The sequence below is a fragment of the Ambystoma mexicanum genome, chromosome 11, assembly GCF_040938575.1.
Source record: "Ambystoma mexicanum isolate Mex_15411 chromosome 11, UKY_AmexF1_1, whole genome shotgun sequence".
NCBI lineage: Eukaryota > Metazoa > Chordata > Amphibia > Caudata > Ambystomatidae > Ambystoma > Ambystoma mexicanum.
The window spans coordinates 164,213,718-164,230,116 of NC_090934.1; the positions used below are offsets into that span (position 1 = coordinate 164,213,718).

The 16,399-nt window shown below is 44.7% G+C and overlaps 1 protein-coding gene across 4 annotated transcripts in view; it reads left to right on the forward strand.

Moving 5' to 3' along the window:
- The window catches only part of NIPAL3 (NIPA like domain containing 3), a 429,324-nt gene that overhangs the window by 18,173 nt on the left and 394,752 nt on the right, over positions 1 to 16,399 (forward strand). The window contains exon 1 of one of the 4 annotated variants that reach the window (XM_069622702.1): positions 14,765 to 14,909. The exons of the other annotated variants lie outside the window; for them this stretch is intronic. The gene's annotated coding sequence lies outside the window, so the exon portion shown is untranslated. Of the gene's footprint in view, positions 1 to 14,764; positions 14,910 to 16,399 lie in introns of those variants that run through there. 4 annotated transcript variants of the gene reach the window in all.

The window sequence follows — 16,399 nt, forward strand, 5'->3', positions numbered from 1 at the left end:
GACAACACAAGGTAATAGCCTATGTAGATGATATGCTATTGGCCCTAAAGGACCCGGGAAAGACATTGCCCCATACTTTACAAGAGCTAGAGGCATTTGGGGAGATCTCGGGCCTAACAATTAATAGGAAAATATCGGAAATACTACACTTAGCGGGGGACAGAGAGGCACTGGAAAGGGAGGCGGGACCATTTGGTCTAAATATTGCAGAAGAGGGAATCCAGTATCTGGGTATAACGCTCACACACAGGGTGGACTTACTATACAAGGGGAACTACCCCCCACTACTTGCCAGAGTGAAAAAGGACCTGGAACGATGGTGTCCGCTATTGATATTATGGTGGGGTAGAATCCAGTCGGTGAAAATGAACACTCTCCCCAAGCTGTTGTACTACTTCCACGCCCTAACGATAACCATTCCAAACTCATTCTTTAAGGCACTGTCAAAGACAATATCGTTCTTCATCTGGAACAGGAAGCCCCCAAGGGTCGCAGGATCCGTCCTCACGGCACACGTCAGAGCGGGGGGAATGTCACTTCCACCCTTCAGAAATTATTACCAAGCAGCGCAACTGTGGGTGCTGAAAGAATGGCTGGGGGATGACCAATAAACGATCTGGGTAGCCCAAGACAGAGCGGTTGCCAGAACCCCGCTAGAAGACGTCCTATGGAAACTCAAACAACATAGACACCCAAATCTCTGCATTAGTGAAATCCTGAAATCCTCACTGAACGCCTGGGACGAACAAACACGGAAGGGCACCATGACCACTGTGACTGCCCCATCCTCTGTAGGAACCCTCAATTCCCACCAGGACAAGAGCACGGGCCTTCGAGAAATGGGAAGAAGCAGGGAGCAGAAAAATAGGGGAAATGTTCCATGACAAAGAAGTAAGATAATTTCTAGAATGTAAAATCATGTGGAACCTGACAGAGGCGGACAGGTACAAATACAAGCAACTCCGACATTGGTTAGCAACGCCAGAGATCGCTCAGGCAGTCACAAGGGAGTTAACTACATTCGAAAAATACATTTGAACCCACTCAGGAGCCAAGAAGCTAGTCTCCTCACTCTACAACTTCATCAATAGACAGGATGAGGAAATAAAATGGGCTTACATAAAAAAAATGGGAAAGAACACTAGGGGAAGAAATCCCAAAACAGCAGTGGCTGGCGTTGTGGGCTGGCATTCCTAAACTAATCCCCACACTCCACACCGGAGAGGCTCAACATCATGTACCCGGAAACGTCCGACCGTTGCTGGAGGGGCTGCCCAGAAGTCGGTACGTGGAGGCACATTTGGTGGGACTGCCAAGGGGCCAAAGGATTCTGGTCAGAAATGATAATGGAAATGAAAAAGATGTTTCCAGAGGTGGACCAGCTGGGGGAGAAAGTGTGTCTATGCGGAATGAAAGAGCATCAGGCCAAGAAATACAACAAGGCACAATGGAGAAGTTTCATGGGCTTGGTTATAGCGGCGTGGGCAACGATCGCCCAAAACTGGAAGAAGCACGACCCACCACTAATCTACACGTGGCTGCAAAAAGTCTGGTCACAAATGGCCATGGAAAAGATCACACACAACTTGCAGGGCTCGAATGAATCCTTCATGAACGAATGCGGGGGGGGTTTGGAATATTTACAATCGGACTATATGGAACAATGGTACCCGCACAATATCAGAATCACAGACATATTTACCTCGGAGACATTCCTGAGAACAGTTCAGTTGGAACATGGAATATGTCCTCCGGAGGGGGGTGGATAAGGGTGGGGGGATATTTGGGGTGTTACTTTGTTAATGTGCATTATGTTTATACTGTGAAAACAATAAAAACATGTTTTAAAATAAAAAAAAGAAAGTGAATGAACCAAAGAGGTTCATGGATGAAGCCAACATCCATTCTCTAAAACATCTTTGTATTTTAACAAATGATGGCCCTGCTTGTTAACAGTAGTATGAAGATCTGTACTATGCTGAACGCAGTATATAGGATGTTAAACAGCTTTCATCAAGGATCCCTAGGGGTAATAAATTACCTTTGGATGTCAGAGGTGCCTGGGATCTCTTAGTTTCATCCCTGCTTGCCCTACTATCATCCAGAAATATGGGGTAATCAGAAGGAAAATATTCACACCCACCTTCAGTGTCAACCAAAGGTTCCCTTTTATATGTTTCTTGGATCAGACCACATTCTAAAAACCAGGTGAACAGAGGGCAACTTCCTCTTGGGGAATGCTGCATCTACAGATTCCTCTATTTGTTTCTTGATGGTGCAAAAGGCATTAGTCTTAGCTTTATGAAATGCAAAGGCAACTGGGGTTTCTAAAAGGTGGCAATTCACCCATACAAATCTCACCCATGCCATTATATATTTGCTGCATCCCTATGGCCTACAGGAAGTGAAGCTTTGGAATGCCCAACAGGAGGATTATGCTAGTCAAAAAAGTGAGAGAAATCACATTGAAACTAAGGTTGTCACACTCTTCCTAAGGATTCAGTGGGAAGAGAATGCCAGAAACACATTGACACGGAATACAATGCCGTGGGATCTTGCATGAGGCACATTGCAGCAAAAAGCAGAGGTACTTTCCTCCAAGAACAGTCATACCGTCATCAACATGATGACGAGTTTTTGCCACTGAAACACATCGCCATATCTCCTCAGCAAACTTTGGTTAATATGCGATGGAAAAAAAGCACTCTCGTTGCAAACTGAAATGAAACAACTGTAAGGGTACCCATACCGGAAGTAAGCTTAACAGAACATTGATAATCAGCAATAAAAAGGAAATGCACTTACTCCTCGGTATACAAATGTTAGTTAAATATATGCAGTTATGTCTAAACTGAAACATCAGTATAAAGATGTATAGGTAAGTCAACACATGAAACTAAGTCAATGGTAATATTTTTTTATCTTGGGTGCAGCAAGACGAAAATGACCTGTTTGGTGATTGAATCATTTTATATGTGTGGGGGGGTAGAAGCAATGGTCCTTTAATATGCAATTTAAAAGTATGTGCTCTGACCATTTCCCTAAGGGTTCTTGCTCTAAATATTGGGAAGCAAATAAGGAAAAAATAGCTCAGAATAAAATGTCCACCATGGCATCCAATAGAGAGGACAACTATAATGGGAAATCTAGGGGTTATTTTGAAGTAAGGTGAACCAAAGGGATCATGAATTTATTGATGATAGTTCTAACTGTGATATATTATGAGTAAATAGGGGGTACATAGAGGGCAATCTACATCTCACTCTCCATTTCTTCCCTCTTTTTTTGCCTTTTTTCCTCCCTCTTTGGGGAAGTGAATAGAAAGTCTGAACTAATTTAGAGCTAATAGCAACACACCTATGTAGCTGGCTTTGAATTGGTGCTCCCCAAAAGCAATATAGTGTGGGGGCATACAGTTTCCCCTCTCTACAAGATGGATTTTAATGCCTTAAATACTTGGAGTTAAAATGTTCTATACTTTTCTGCTAGTTTTTTTAAAAACATTCTCTGCATAAATTCATTCAAGAGCAAATGTGTAATTGCAAATTACTTGGGAATAGTTTACTTGAAGTGTGCCAGAATAATAACTTTTTTAGTAAGGAACATACAAGTGCATACATAATTAATATACTTTAGTACTGATGGAAAACATTCCCCATAGAGCATCACACGATGTTAATAGTGATTTACACTGACATCTTATATAATTGGTTAACTTAATGCCATTTTGGCAACAAACCATTTAAGCAGTACCTATGGACTAACAAATAATCAGTTGCCATGCCAAAGTTGATCTGCCCATGTATTTCTAATGATCATCAAAGGGTTAAATGTTTTGTAGATTTGTATATTTTAATTGTTTGTTTCACATTATTGTATGTAACTATCAGAAAGGCTTTGTATTTAAATGGATGTCTTTTTTAAAATATGATTTTTAGTAATCTTGTTGGTGTTAGAAAATAGTTTATTTCATCTGTTAATTTCATCTGTTATATCTCATTTTTTCATGATATTCAAAGTCGTCTAGAAAAATAAAGATTTATGCACTTAGGGAGTCTGCAGCATGTAATGCAACTGTACTCTATGATAAATTTGTCTCTGCATTATATTAAAAGCAAACATTTTCACTTAAAAAAATGCGTGAAGGTGGAGCGCAAAGCTTGCTAAGAGTGGTGATGGCTTGCTAGGCGGCTTGCCACAGATGTTGGGCAAGGGTTGCTCCCAAGATGGTCACAGAGCACAAGATGAACTGCTGCTCCTTGCACCAGCAGGAAGTAGAGAAATACCCCAGGCCCCGATACAGGCCATAGATCATAGTCAATTGGATCTGAAGTAGTTTTAGAGTCCCTGGGATCTTGGTAACCTAAAGTTGCTGAAGCTTATGTTTCCATCCCTGATAACACCAAACGTTACTTTAAGGAAAGTGTACTGGTAGATGATGTAGACGCCTCTGCTATTAGGTTAGAGAGAAATGCTGTCAATAACGAAACATATTCGTCATACATTTATGGCTGTGTAGCTGTAACATCAATCAAGACCTCGCATTAGCCCTCAGTAAAGGTTTGTCATTTAGTCCAACAAATACCTCAGACTATTTTCAAACCAATTTGGACATCTACTCTTTCTGTTGGGGGGGGAGGGGCTCAAACTAAAAAAGTACTCTGAAAATCTACCAGAGAAAATGACCTGACTGGAAACAAACCAGATACCATCAGAACTGACAGTTAAACATACATAGGACACAGTCACCCTACTCAACTTCCAAGAAATGGAAGATGAATTTACAATCCAACAAATTGTGGAAGAACAAGGCATTGTAATGAACCTTTCAGAAGAAACTTTGAAACCATACTCCAAATTAAATCCACTACTACAAACTGAAAATTTGATAGACCTCTTCCAAAAAGCAGTTTCCAAAGATCTAAGATAACATTATCTGTTGAATGAAAAATAAAATCCAACCTTACCAAAGGAGAAAAGGTAGCTCCTAAAGAACTCAGAAATAACAAGGAAGTAATAACTAAAATGGCAGACAAAGGAGGCAAAATAGTCATCATGAAATGAGAAGATTATGTACGAGCGGCAGAACACCACCTTAATGACGTCAAATGTTATAACAAAACGGACAGCAAATCCACTCTCAGACCTGACCAAACAATAAGCAGAACCTGGTGTGAAGGACTCTTAACAGAAGATTAATATCTTTCCATTAATTTACAACTACCCATAATGGCAACTATATACTTTGTTACAAAGATTCTTAAAGAAATATAGCCATTTCGCACCATGTAGTGGTATAGGATCACTCGCAGAAAGAATCTCCCAATATATTGATCTACATCTACAACCTCTTGCTTGGCTTCATTCATTAAAGACACAAAACATGTTATCCAGCAGTTAGAATGTATCTCTTGGGAAACCAGCTACAGAATGATCCCATTAGATTTAACACCGCTCTATATCAGCATACAAAACGCAATGGGAATCCAGACAACAGAATATTTTCTCAAATCAAGATCTATCGCGTATCGAACCCAAAATAAAATGCTAATATAAATTCTGGAATTAACATTAAACAACATTTTCTGTTTTAATGATCAGGTTTACCAGCAACAAGGAACAGCCAAGGGTGCTAAATTTGCTCCATTTATGGAAACCTTTTATGGGGTATTTTCGAAATAGAATATGCATGGAAACATACAGCATTTGCTGAGAATAAGAACATAGCATTTTGGGGACACTACATTGATGACATGCACTTGTGCGATCTCAATTTCACTTGGCCTAGTAAGATCATTGTCTTTGTCCTCCAACTCCCCTTCATCGGCACGCCTTGAAACACTTGTGTATAGTTGCGTTATAAATGCCATATCATATCATGTCATATCTGCATAATTTGGGACGCAGACAAAGCTTCGCTTCTAAAATATGTCAAACATCGGAACACCAACATATACAATATCCAGCGAACTATGAATGAAAGCACTGAAAGAAACGGCGTCCTTTACCAAGAACTGTATCTGGAGAACACCATTCAAACCCCCTTGTATACAAATCCATCAGCTTGCAACAGCTTCTTACATGCAACCAGCAACCACTCTAAACATATTCTAAGAAATATCCCATATGCAGAGCTCCTCAGAATAAAAAGAAACTGCAATAACAATGAGGATACATGCATCTAAAACAATGGAGAAATTATGGCAAAGAGAATACGATAAGAAAAGTCTGAAAATAACCTTCACCAAAGCCACTATGAAGGCTGGAATGGATCTAATTGGTAATAGAATCAAGAGTAGCACTGAAGAACCAATTCAGAAAATCACCACCTACAGCTCAGATGTAGATAAGACAACAAAAACTTTGAGTAAATGCTGAAATGTTCTCAAACTTGACCAAGACCTAAGGAAATGCCTTCATGAAGAACCACTAACATACCAAAAAGCACCAACCATTAAAAATCAAATTAGCCCGAGTTACTTTACACCAATACAAGAACCTAAAACATTGTAAACAATGTGGAACCTTAAACAAACTTTGGGCAACCATAAATGCAGCAGATGCAAATATGCCATCAAATGTTGAATGGGAAGGAGAATATTCTGTTGACCAATGGTAATCTCATAAACCTTATGCAATGTATTAATTGTAACACCTAATTTGTCATTTATGGCGTACAATGCATATGTAGCAAACTCTACATAGGTAGTACTATACGCCCCTTAAAACCTAGGCTAATGGGGCGTGGCTTGGACGCCATGGTGGTCGGAGTGGCTCAGCGAGAGCTGCTGGCTGGTGCCACGCATTCAGCAAGTATGCTCTAGTGAACCAACCCTTCAACACAGGAAAAGTGGACCGTGAGTTAGCTGCAGGTCCGAGGCACACATGTCCTGACTGTGGTCCTCCTGTGATCCGGGAGAGCAGAGATTTCTGATCTGCAGGGGGCGCCACGCAAGCCGTGAGATGATGCAGTAAAAGGGCTCCTGAGGCCCCGCGCCGAACCCGCTGCAGTCGCTGGATGCCGCGGTGCACTCAAGATTGAGCCCGAACCGGAGGGACAGCAACGCTGATGGACACCTGCCACCCCACCCCACTCCATCTACACTGGGCCTCCGTGACGCCCTCAAGGCCTCAGGAGCTTGCAAACAACTTGAGCCAGAAGCCCGAGAGGTGAACGAAAATCCCCCTGAGGTCATCAGCTACACGAGGCCAACCCTGGTCGCCCCAGTTGGGCTGCAGGCCCCCACCAGCAGCGACGCTCCCCTCACAGTAGCCCAAGCTACTAGGCCTAATCAATAAAGTAGGGAGCGCGCGGTTAGTGTCCAAAGGCGGGCCTGAATGACCAAGTTTAGTTTTTTGGGGGGTGGGGCGGAAGACCGGGACGAATGGGAATCCAAATCACACCATAGGGAACAAACCAACCAATGCACAATGTGGCTCTACGGCGCCAGGCTGGGTAAGGCAACCTCTGAAAGCTATAACCACAGTCTACCAGGATGACAAACGATTCTAAGGATCTCACCATGATCACATGGAATGTCCAAGGCTAACTCACCCAGAAAACGAAAATCAGTGGAGCACCGTCTATCCCAGCTTGCCGCGGACATTGTGTGTCTGTAAGAAACACACCTGCTGCCATCTGATGAAAAGCTAATCAACTTCTGACACTACCCCAAGAGGTACTGTGCCTCCTCGGGTCTGTAGAAAGGCGGTGTCGCTATCTTGCTTAGTCGAGCAGTACCCCTAACGAATGTCACAGTGAAGCGAGACCCTGGGGGCAGATACCTACCACTCAAAGGTCTCCTGCTAGAACTCCCAATCACTATCGCAGCAATCTATTGTCCCAACGAAGGCCAGGAACACTTTATACACAAGATCAACCCGACAATAACCTCATTCGCCGCAGGGAAGCTCTTGATCGGAAGTGATTTCAACCTCACTCCGGATCCCAGCATTGACAAGATTCTACTGCCCACCAGATCGGACTTCGCACGGGCCCTGGGACTCGCAGAGTTCCTTAGGGCAACTGAAACAATCGGCGCATGGAGACTGTTGAATGACGGTGCCCGAGATTACACCTTCTTCTCGCACGTCCATAGGGGTTCTCGAGGATAGATCTAATGCTGATGTCCAGCACACTGTTCCCATGCATTGAGGACATTCACATCGGCCTGCAAATGATCTCCGACCACGCACCAGTAATAACCCGATTACAAACAGCGGACCTGCCAGCGCCCCCACAAAGGTCATGGAAGCTGCAAGACTACATCCTCTCTGATGTGGCATCAAGCCGGGAACTGTTGGAAGCCCTCACAAACTACTTTGCGGAAAACACAGCAATGGAGTCCTCTGAGGCCATGGTGTGGGATGCGATGAAGCCAGTGATCCGGGGCGAAGCCATCAAGTGCACAGCGGCACACAAATGCAGACACCAACTGCGACTCTCAGAATTAGAGACAGAGGTGGCGGAAAAAGAAGCAATCTATGAAAGTCGACAGTCAGTGAAAGGGTGGAGAGACCTCAGAAGAGCAAAAGCTGCCCTCGAGATGCACCTGGCAGATCGAATGGCCCGAGCCTTAATGTACACAAAGCAGTACTATTATCTCAGCAGCAACAAAGCCAACCGTCTGTTAGTGCACAAACTTAAGAAGCTGCACTCCAGGAACAACATTCTAGTTCTGCGGGAAGGCAAGCCCTCCTGCACAGAGGCTGGGAAGCTGACCATCATGACCGAACATCACAGAAGTGTAATGTCTGGGGATCCCACGGATAAGGAATCATCTCCGATCCATCCAAAGGCCTCCCCTGCACCCGCAGCTGGACTCATTGGAACGCCCAATCTCCACTGAGGAAGTGACCAAAGTTATCCGCTCGATGAAAAAAACAGCTCCGGGCCCTGATGGGTCCCTGGCCGCTTTTTACAAAAAATACACCCACATCTGGCATCCCTCTACAACACCTTCCTGGTGTCGGGCCACACCACCTCGTCGATGGAGGACTCACTCACAAACCTGATACTGAAGCCGGGGAAAGACCCAGAACTCTGCTCGTCATATAGACTCATTGCGTTGATGAACGTGGACGCGAACATTTTCTCAAAACTCCTGGCACGCAGGCTCTGTGGTATCCTGCCGGACTTAATCCACCCGGACCAAACGGGGTTCATCCCAGGTCGCAGCACGAGATGCACCCTAAATATCATTAAATCAGCAAACAGATCCTGAGAGGGCATGGCGATCCTGTCACTCAACGCGCACAAAGCCTTTGAAATACTCGACTGGGGCTACATGGAAGAAACACTGAGGCACTTTGGGGTTGGGCTGAAATTTCTGAAGTGGACCCTGGCGAATTACCAACACCTCACCACAATGCTCAGGATAAATGGCTGCAATTCTCCCAGGTTCACGATAACCAGGGGCACTCGGCAGGGATGCCCCATGTTCCCTTTCATCTTTGCGGTATCCATGGTACCATTTGCCTCTAGAATTTGCCAGAACCCGCAGGTCCAGGGCCTCGTGGTCAAGGACGAAACCTACAAAGCTGCCTTATATGGTGATGATGTGCTGCTGATGTTGACCCACCCGGAAACCTTGCTCAGAGCCCTGTGGGAGGAACTGGACAGCTTCAAGGTAGCATCAGGCTTCACCATCAACCTCTCAAAATCGACATCTCTCGATGTCAACATCCCCAGGGCCATGGTGGAATCCCTAGCAGCCAGCTTCCCCATCCCATGGTCCAGAATTCACCTTGATTACCTGGGTATTCGGCTCCCCAGGAACATAGAGGGGAACTACAAGACAAACTTCCCGGCCCTATTCAAGGAATTACAGGCGGAGCTATCCCGCTGGCAATAGCAGGAGATATCCTGGACGGGGAAGATAACGGCAGTTATAATTAATCTAGTGCCCAAACTGCTGTTCCACTGCCAGACCCCCCCAGTGCCTATCCCCAAGAAAGATGAGCAGAAACTGCAAGCGCCCATCCTGAAATTTGTCGGGGTGGGAGGGGGGAGAGGGGGAAAGCCACACATCACGAGAAGGGTCATGCTCCGTAGCCCTGGAACTGGGGGTATGGGGGGTCCCGGAGGTGGACAGAGACTGCCTGATGGCGCAGCTTGCAGCTGCATTTACATGGCAAGCAAACCCTGCTGAATGAAACAGGAGGAAGACTGGAGCCGCTACCCATTGGACTCTCTCCCACACAATGCTTGGCCAAAAAAACCCACAAACACCGGCCCCCTCACGGTGACCAGGAACACGGTGGAGTGCTGGAAGAGGGCAGCCCGGAAATGGAGTTGCAGGTTCATGGTGGGCCCATTGTCCCCCATCTGGGAGAACCCCGGTTTCACCCCAGGGCTGGAACTGAACGACTTCAACGGGTGGAAGGCAGGCGGGTTGAAGCGCATGGCAAACCTCTTTACAGAAGGCACCCTACGCACGTTCGTGTGATGCAAGGAGAAGTTTCAGGTGCCAGAAAGCGAACGTTTTCGCTATGCCCAGCTTAGACAATGGCTGTCCAACGAACCAATGAAGACGCACAGAAGCAGAGACCTCACGGCGCTGGAGCACACACTGACGGCGACCCCACCCAAGGGGAAAATCTCAACCTTGTACTAACTGCTGGACAGGGGGGCCCCCGATTCAAAAGAGCCCTACATGGCATGATCGGAGCAAGAACTGGACGAGGTAACCTGGAACTGCATCTGGACGAGAGCCCACAAGAGTTCCAAATGTGTCACGAACAAGGAGGGATGAATCAAGGTCTACTACTGTTGGTACTTGACACCGGAGATCTTAACCAAGTGTAACCCTGCCATCTCACCGCAATGCTGGAGAGGCTGCGCAGATACGGGGACGCTGTTCCACCTTCTGTGGTCATGCCTGAAATCGGCCGGTTTCTGGAAAGAGGTCTTGGAGCAGATCAAACTAATCACCGGCCTATCGATACCAAAGGACCCGGGCATAGTTGCGCATTTTCTTCATCTCCCCCCTTCCACGCACTTTCCCCATTTTCCCTTTCCCATGCACCTGCACGCTCTTCATGTCACTGGGCCTAGTAAGATCGTTGTTTTTGTTCTCACCTTTTCCCCTCCCTGTGCCTGGTCGCGCTCTGAAACACTTGTGTATGAGCGTGATATAAATAAAATATAATTTAATTTAATTTACATGAACGTTAACACTCAAGTGATTTCTTTATTAATGATAGTTGGCGCAAATTGAATAACACTTCTAAGCAATCACATCTGCTATTCAGTATTTTGGGACCATACACACTGGAGTGGATTCCACTTTGGTAAACTCAGAGGCTCTGGCCAGAGCTTCTCTGATGCCCACTATGTTGGCCGATGGACCCCTCTCAACTTCTCAATTATGCATTTCAGGTTAGATGTCAGTAGAGGGCAAGACACCTGTCAGTGTGAGGTGGAAAGTTCCAAGAAAAGCCCTGTCTGAGAATGTCCCCAAGGACCTTGGTCTTGTGGAGGACACTGCAGACTTTTCATGCACTAGGTCTCAAAACAAGGCTCCCTTTGCCAAGTCTAACGGTCAGCCTAAGCCAAAGGAGAAACATAAGGCTCAAGGAGTGGAACACCTAAGAAGAAGAAAATAAAATGTTCCCCCTGCTGTACGTACCACTGAGGTTAAGGTAGTTGGCCAAACCATTGAACCTGATGAAGAAGAAGGGTTGTCAGAAAATGTCAATGCACTGGAGTATCCTGAAACAACAAGCTTGCTTGCAGAAGAACACTCGTTTGAGGATGAGGTGAGCAGGGGTCAACAACATTGTCCATAACCTGAAGGCCTAAGGAGACCACCCTGCTTCCAGTTGGAGGTTAATTCCTCTAGGAAGCAAAAACTCCAAAAGAAAGGTGGGTTACTAGTTACTAAGCCTACATAGCCCACTAGAGGAGACCATAAGAGGGTGGTGGTTTCTCAGGATGTGTGGCCCTTCCTCCTGCATTTGGCGTACAAGGTCCCTCTTGGAGCTCATCTTGACATCAAGGAGAGGTTACACCTGCATGTCTGCTGGCCTAAGATGGGGGCTCAAGTAGAAAACCACTGCAGGAGTTCCATAATTTGTCAGTCATCTGATCATCTACTCAGACTGGAACACTGTTTCAGATCCACTACCGACTGCCAGTAGTGGGTGTACCTTTTTCCAGAGGTAGGGATGAATGTAGTTAGTTACTTGAATCCTCTTGCATCTTCATACAGCAGGCTTACGTAGACAACTCCACAATGTAGCCTGAGGCCACCCCACTCACAGTAACTGTCAAGTCACTCTTTACAAGACCGCTTTACCGGGGTTGATTTCCCTGTAGAAGTTGTGCCCGATAAGGGCCGCAGCTTCAAGTCTAGGTATAGCCAAGCCAAGTGGAAGGGAGGTGAGGTGACTTATGTCATCCACATCCCCTCCACACTAAATCGGTTTAGTTAGGAGATTCATTAGAACTCTCAAGAACAAGGTTGGAGCCCTTGAGGAGCCCCAAAGAAGGCAGTGGGAACTTCTGATATCATTCCCAAATATTTCCCTTTAGGTTGTCCTTGACTCGGCAACTCTTTCTACAGCAACAGGGTGAGTTGAAAAGCTTACTTAGGCAATTTTCCCCTTTGTGTTCCCTAAATCCAGGCTTAACACCTTGGTGTGAGAATGTCCTTGACACTGCAAATGGGGTGCCAACCCACCTGTAGGAATTGTAGAATGTCAGACCAAGTGAGGTCTTACATCAAGATTGAAGTAAAAAAGATGTTGGATCTTGGGCTGATAGAGCTCTCTAGTAGGTCTTAGACAAGTCCAGTGGTTCTGGTACCATGAAATGAGTTAGTGGATAAACTGGGTGCTGCCAAGTATCTCAGTAGATTTGATCACACTGCAGGGTATTGGGGAAATATCCATGACAGAAAATGCCAAGTGGAAGAATGCATTCTCAATGCCTGAGGGACTTTAACAAGTCCAGGGTACTGCCCTATGGTCTAAAAAATGCGGCAGCCATTTTGGGATTGGAATTACTCAGACAAGATCTGAAACTAAGACTTCCGGATTGGACTCTTTGTATTTAACCTACGTGTAACTACTGGTTTGGACTCCTTGCAGCTTGCACTGCACTTGCATTTAACCTACTTGTAACTACTGGATTTGACTCGCACTGTCTCACACTGTACGTGTAATCCTGACTGTAACCCACGTACCTGTACTTGGGCAGTAGTCCCCGTACCATGAGGTGTACCTCTGCCATAACCAAAGCACTAAGAGTAACATGTATGTAACAGCACCCTGATGCCTGAGGGTTTGGCGCGCTTTATAAATCTAACAATAAATAAAATAAATATATTGATGTATTTTCAAAAGTGATATAGAATTAGACAATATCGTTAACATCGAGATATAGGTGTGTGTATATATATATATATATAATATCTCTGCCACCCATTAAATTAAGATGATGACAAATCAATATTTGCTGGTCACAAACAGAAAGCGTCCGAGTAGCCTCGAAATTCCACACTTTGTCAACTAAGATCACTAGATTTCCACAGAGCTTGCCAGGATACTTAGAAAAGAGTATAAATCAGAACCACAGAGATTTCATTTTACGTTTTTGGTTGAACATCTTGAGAACAAAAACAAACTTGCTGAGATATGGCCTGGTGAAGGACAAAAGATATCGTTTGTGCAAACAAAACGAATAATCTACACAGCATCTGATCCTATTTTGTCCTGAATTGAATGCGGAAAGGGGAAATTTATTACAACCAATATTAATGCCAATATGTGATTTGGACCCAGAACTATGGTGGTCAGCCTTTTACGATGAGCCAAATCGGAAGATAACAAGAGGTCTGGGAACATTTTTAGAAACAATGTTAAAGAGATTGGTCCAATCCTAATGACACAATATTCAGAGTAATGGAATTAGTAGAAAGGGGTCCTAACAGGAAAGAAGTGAACCACACAGCCAAACTAGGACCCAAAGGACAAAACGATAATGAAGTCTTCAGAAAATCGATCGAGGAAAAGAAAAATCGGAACTGTTTGGCTTGTGCTGAGAGACTGGAAAACTTATTTTTTCTTCTAAAAGCAAAAGTTTGTATTTATTTTACGGTGAAGGCTTTAAAAAAAAAAAAGACAAAATGTCACTTAATGCCTACATCAGTGCATATAGGGATATGTATCCTACTTGCATTTTTTTGGTTGGATTGATATTATTATTGAGATGATGTCCTTTTGAATCAATTGCATTTTTAAGAAGAAGTTAACTGACAGAGTTGTGTTTTGCATTTACTGTTCAGTATTAGTACTGTTGGCATGTCACATGTAGTTGGCTTATAACTGTACATTTAACCCACATAAACATTATTGAGATATGTATTGTATATCACCATTCAGGCCAAACATATCGAGGTATGCCTTTTGGTCCATATCGTCCAGTCCTAGATGCAGCCCTGCAGAGCCTTTGAAAGTGTCCCTGCACTATCCGGTGGACTGACCAGCCCTTTTACAGGCTACCTTGCCAGAGGTGTTGCTGTTACGCATTCTGGTCTGGAACTTTGGTGGTCGCCATCTTGTGCCACAAGTCGCCTTTTCCACACATTTACGATTCCTCTCTTAAAGGGGACCTCTCCTGGAGCAGCTTCTATGACCTCGATTGGATGGACACCTGTCCTCGCCTGCAAACGGTGTTCGTCACTGGAACTCGCATTCCTCCATCCTGTGAAGTGTCATAAGGAGGCCTGCATCACTGGATTCTGCTTTTCTTCATCAACAGGGGTTGTATCCTGCAGTTGCACCAGACCGGAAGAATCCTCAAACCTGCAACTCCTGGGCACCAGGAACAAAGGGCAGAAGATAGATTCCCCAGCGACTCCCAGACAATCCATAACGACATCTGGAAAAAGAGTTGGGGGTCGGGGGTAAGTAAGCATCAGTGTGCTGTCCCCCCCTGTCTTCTATAGTATCACATTGGGAACAAGTCCCTTTGTCTTCTGGCTTCCGCTCCACTCACTTTTGGTCGTCAAACCTGGGTCGGGTATCCTGCCCCTGGGTTAGCCTTGGGTCTGGAAGAAAGGAGACAACTTACCCATTGTTGGGTAAATTGTTATTTAACTTTAAATTCGTTTGAAACTAATCTCCACCACAAGCCCAATGCATCCTTTTTTTAAAGAGAACTCACGTGTATGAGAATCATTGTGTTGAACCCTGTGACTTTTGGTCACAAGGCCCCATTCATCTTAGGGTTTGAACTTAAAATTAGGATATTGTACTTGGTTCTGGTTCCAATCATATTACTGCATCTGCACTATTTACCTGCATTGTGTATGTTATTTGGCATTAATATAGCGCTCTATATACCATTGGCATGACCTCAAAGTGCTTGTGGGTTGAATGCCCTCGGGGACCGCAGTCAAGATCAGTTGAGAGAGTAGTGTATTATAGGGCACTTGGGTGCACTCAATATGTGAGCAGCTGATGCAATTGCCTGATGGTAGCTGCATACTAACATTAGGTGTTTTGGTATTGAGAGATCAGTTGAATGTGTGCAATCTGGTGGTCGGACTCCGAAATTGGATTCTGGTGGCATTAGGCCTGTGTAGGACTCTTATGTGAGCAGCTAGGCCGATTGTTTTAAACAAAAATATATATATATGTTCGTGGGTTCTAGCTGCGTTCTAGAAGGTTGTTGAGGTGTTCATGGGGTATTGTTCGTATGTGAGCAGCTAGGCCGGATTGATCGAGGGGTGTAGCTGAGATCTATTGTGTGTTGGTGTAGAGAGTGAGCATAGTGATAGGAGAGGTGAGTGTCTGGAGTGGATGTTTTATTCCCATCAGCCCATTGGTATGCGTTACATTCATGCGTTTTGCGATTGCTGCACTCAGCTGGAGATGCACAGGAGGCAGCTAGGCTTGTGTAGTAGACTCACATTGACATTAAAGTTTTGATCCATTGTGTTATAGGCTTTCAGCGGCTCTAGATGGTCATTATTCAGGTTTACGGAAAGAGATTGTTTTTTTAGAGCTTTATGGAAGGCCATGTGGTCTAGGGTGAATTGAATGTGTGGTTGGAGTGAGTTCCACAGAGTAGGAGCCAACGTTGAAAAGTTAAGTTAATTATAGAATTCCCAGTTGAGGAAATAATAGTTGGGTGGAGCAACTGCATTTTCCTGTTTTTACTATTGCAGCATTTCGAGAAAGGAGTGGACTTGCATGGGAACCTAGAGTGTGGTGGATGTCTGAAAGGATTAATTCTTTGAACTGCAGTAATGAGAAAAGCCTGCCTCTGCATTGCATTCCATGGCAAAATGAAAACGTCACAGAAAAAAGAATGTAAATCTGCTAAACCGTTGTCTTTACAGGGTATCAAACACAGTGACCAAATAAGAACATCTCTCAGTTCACAGTACTG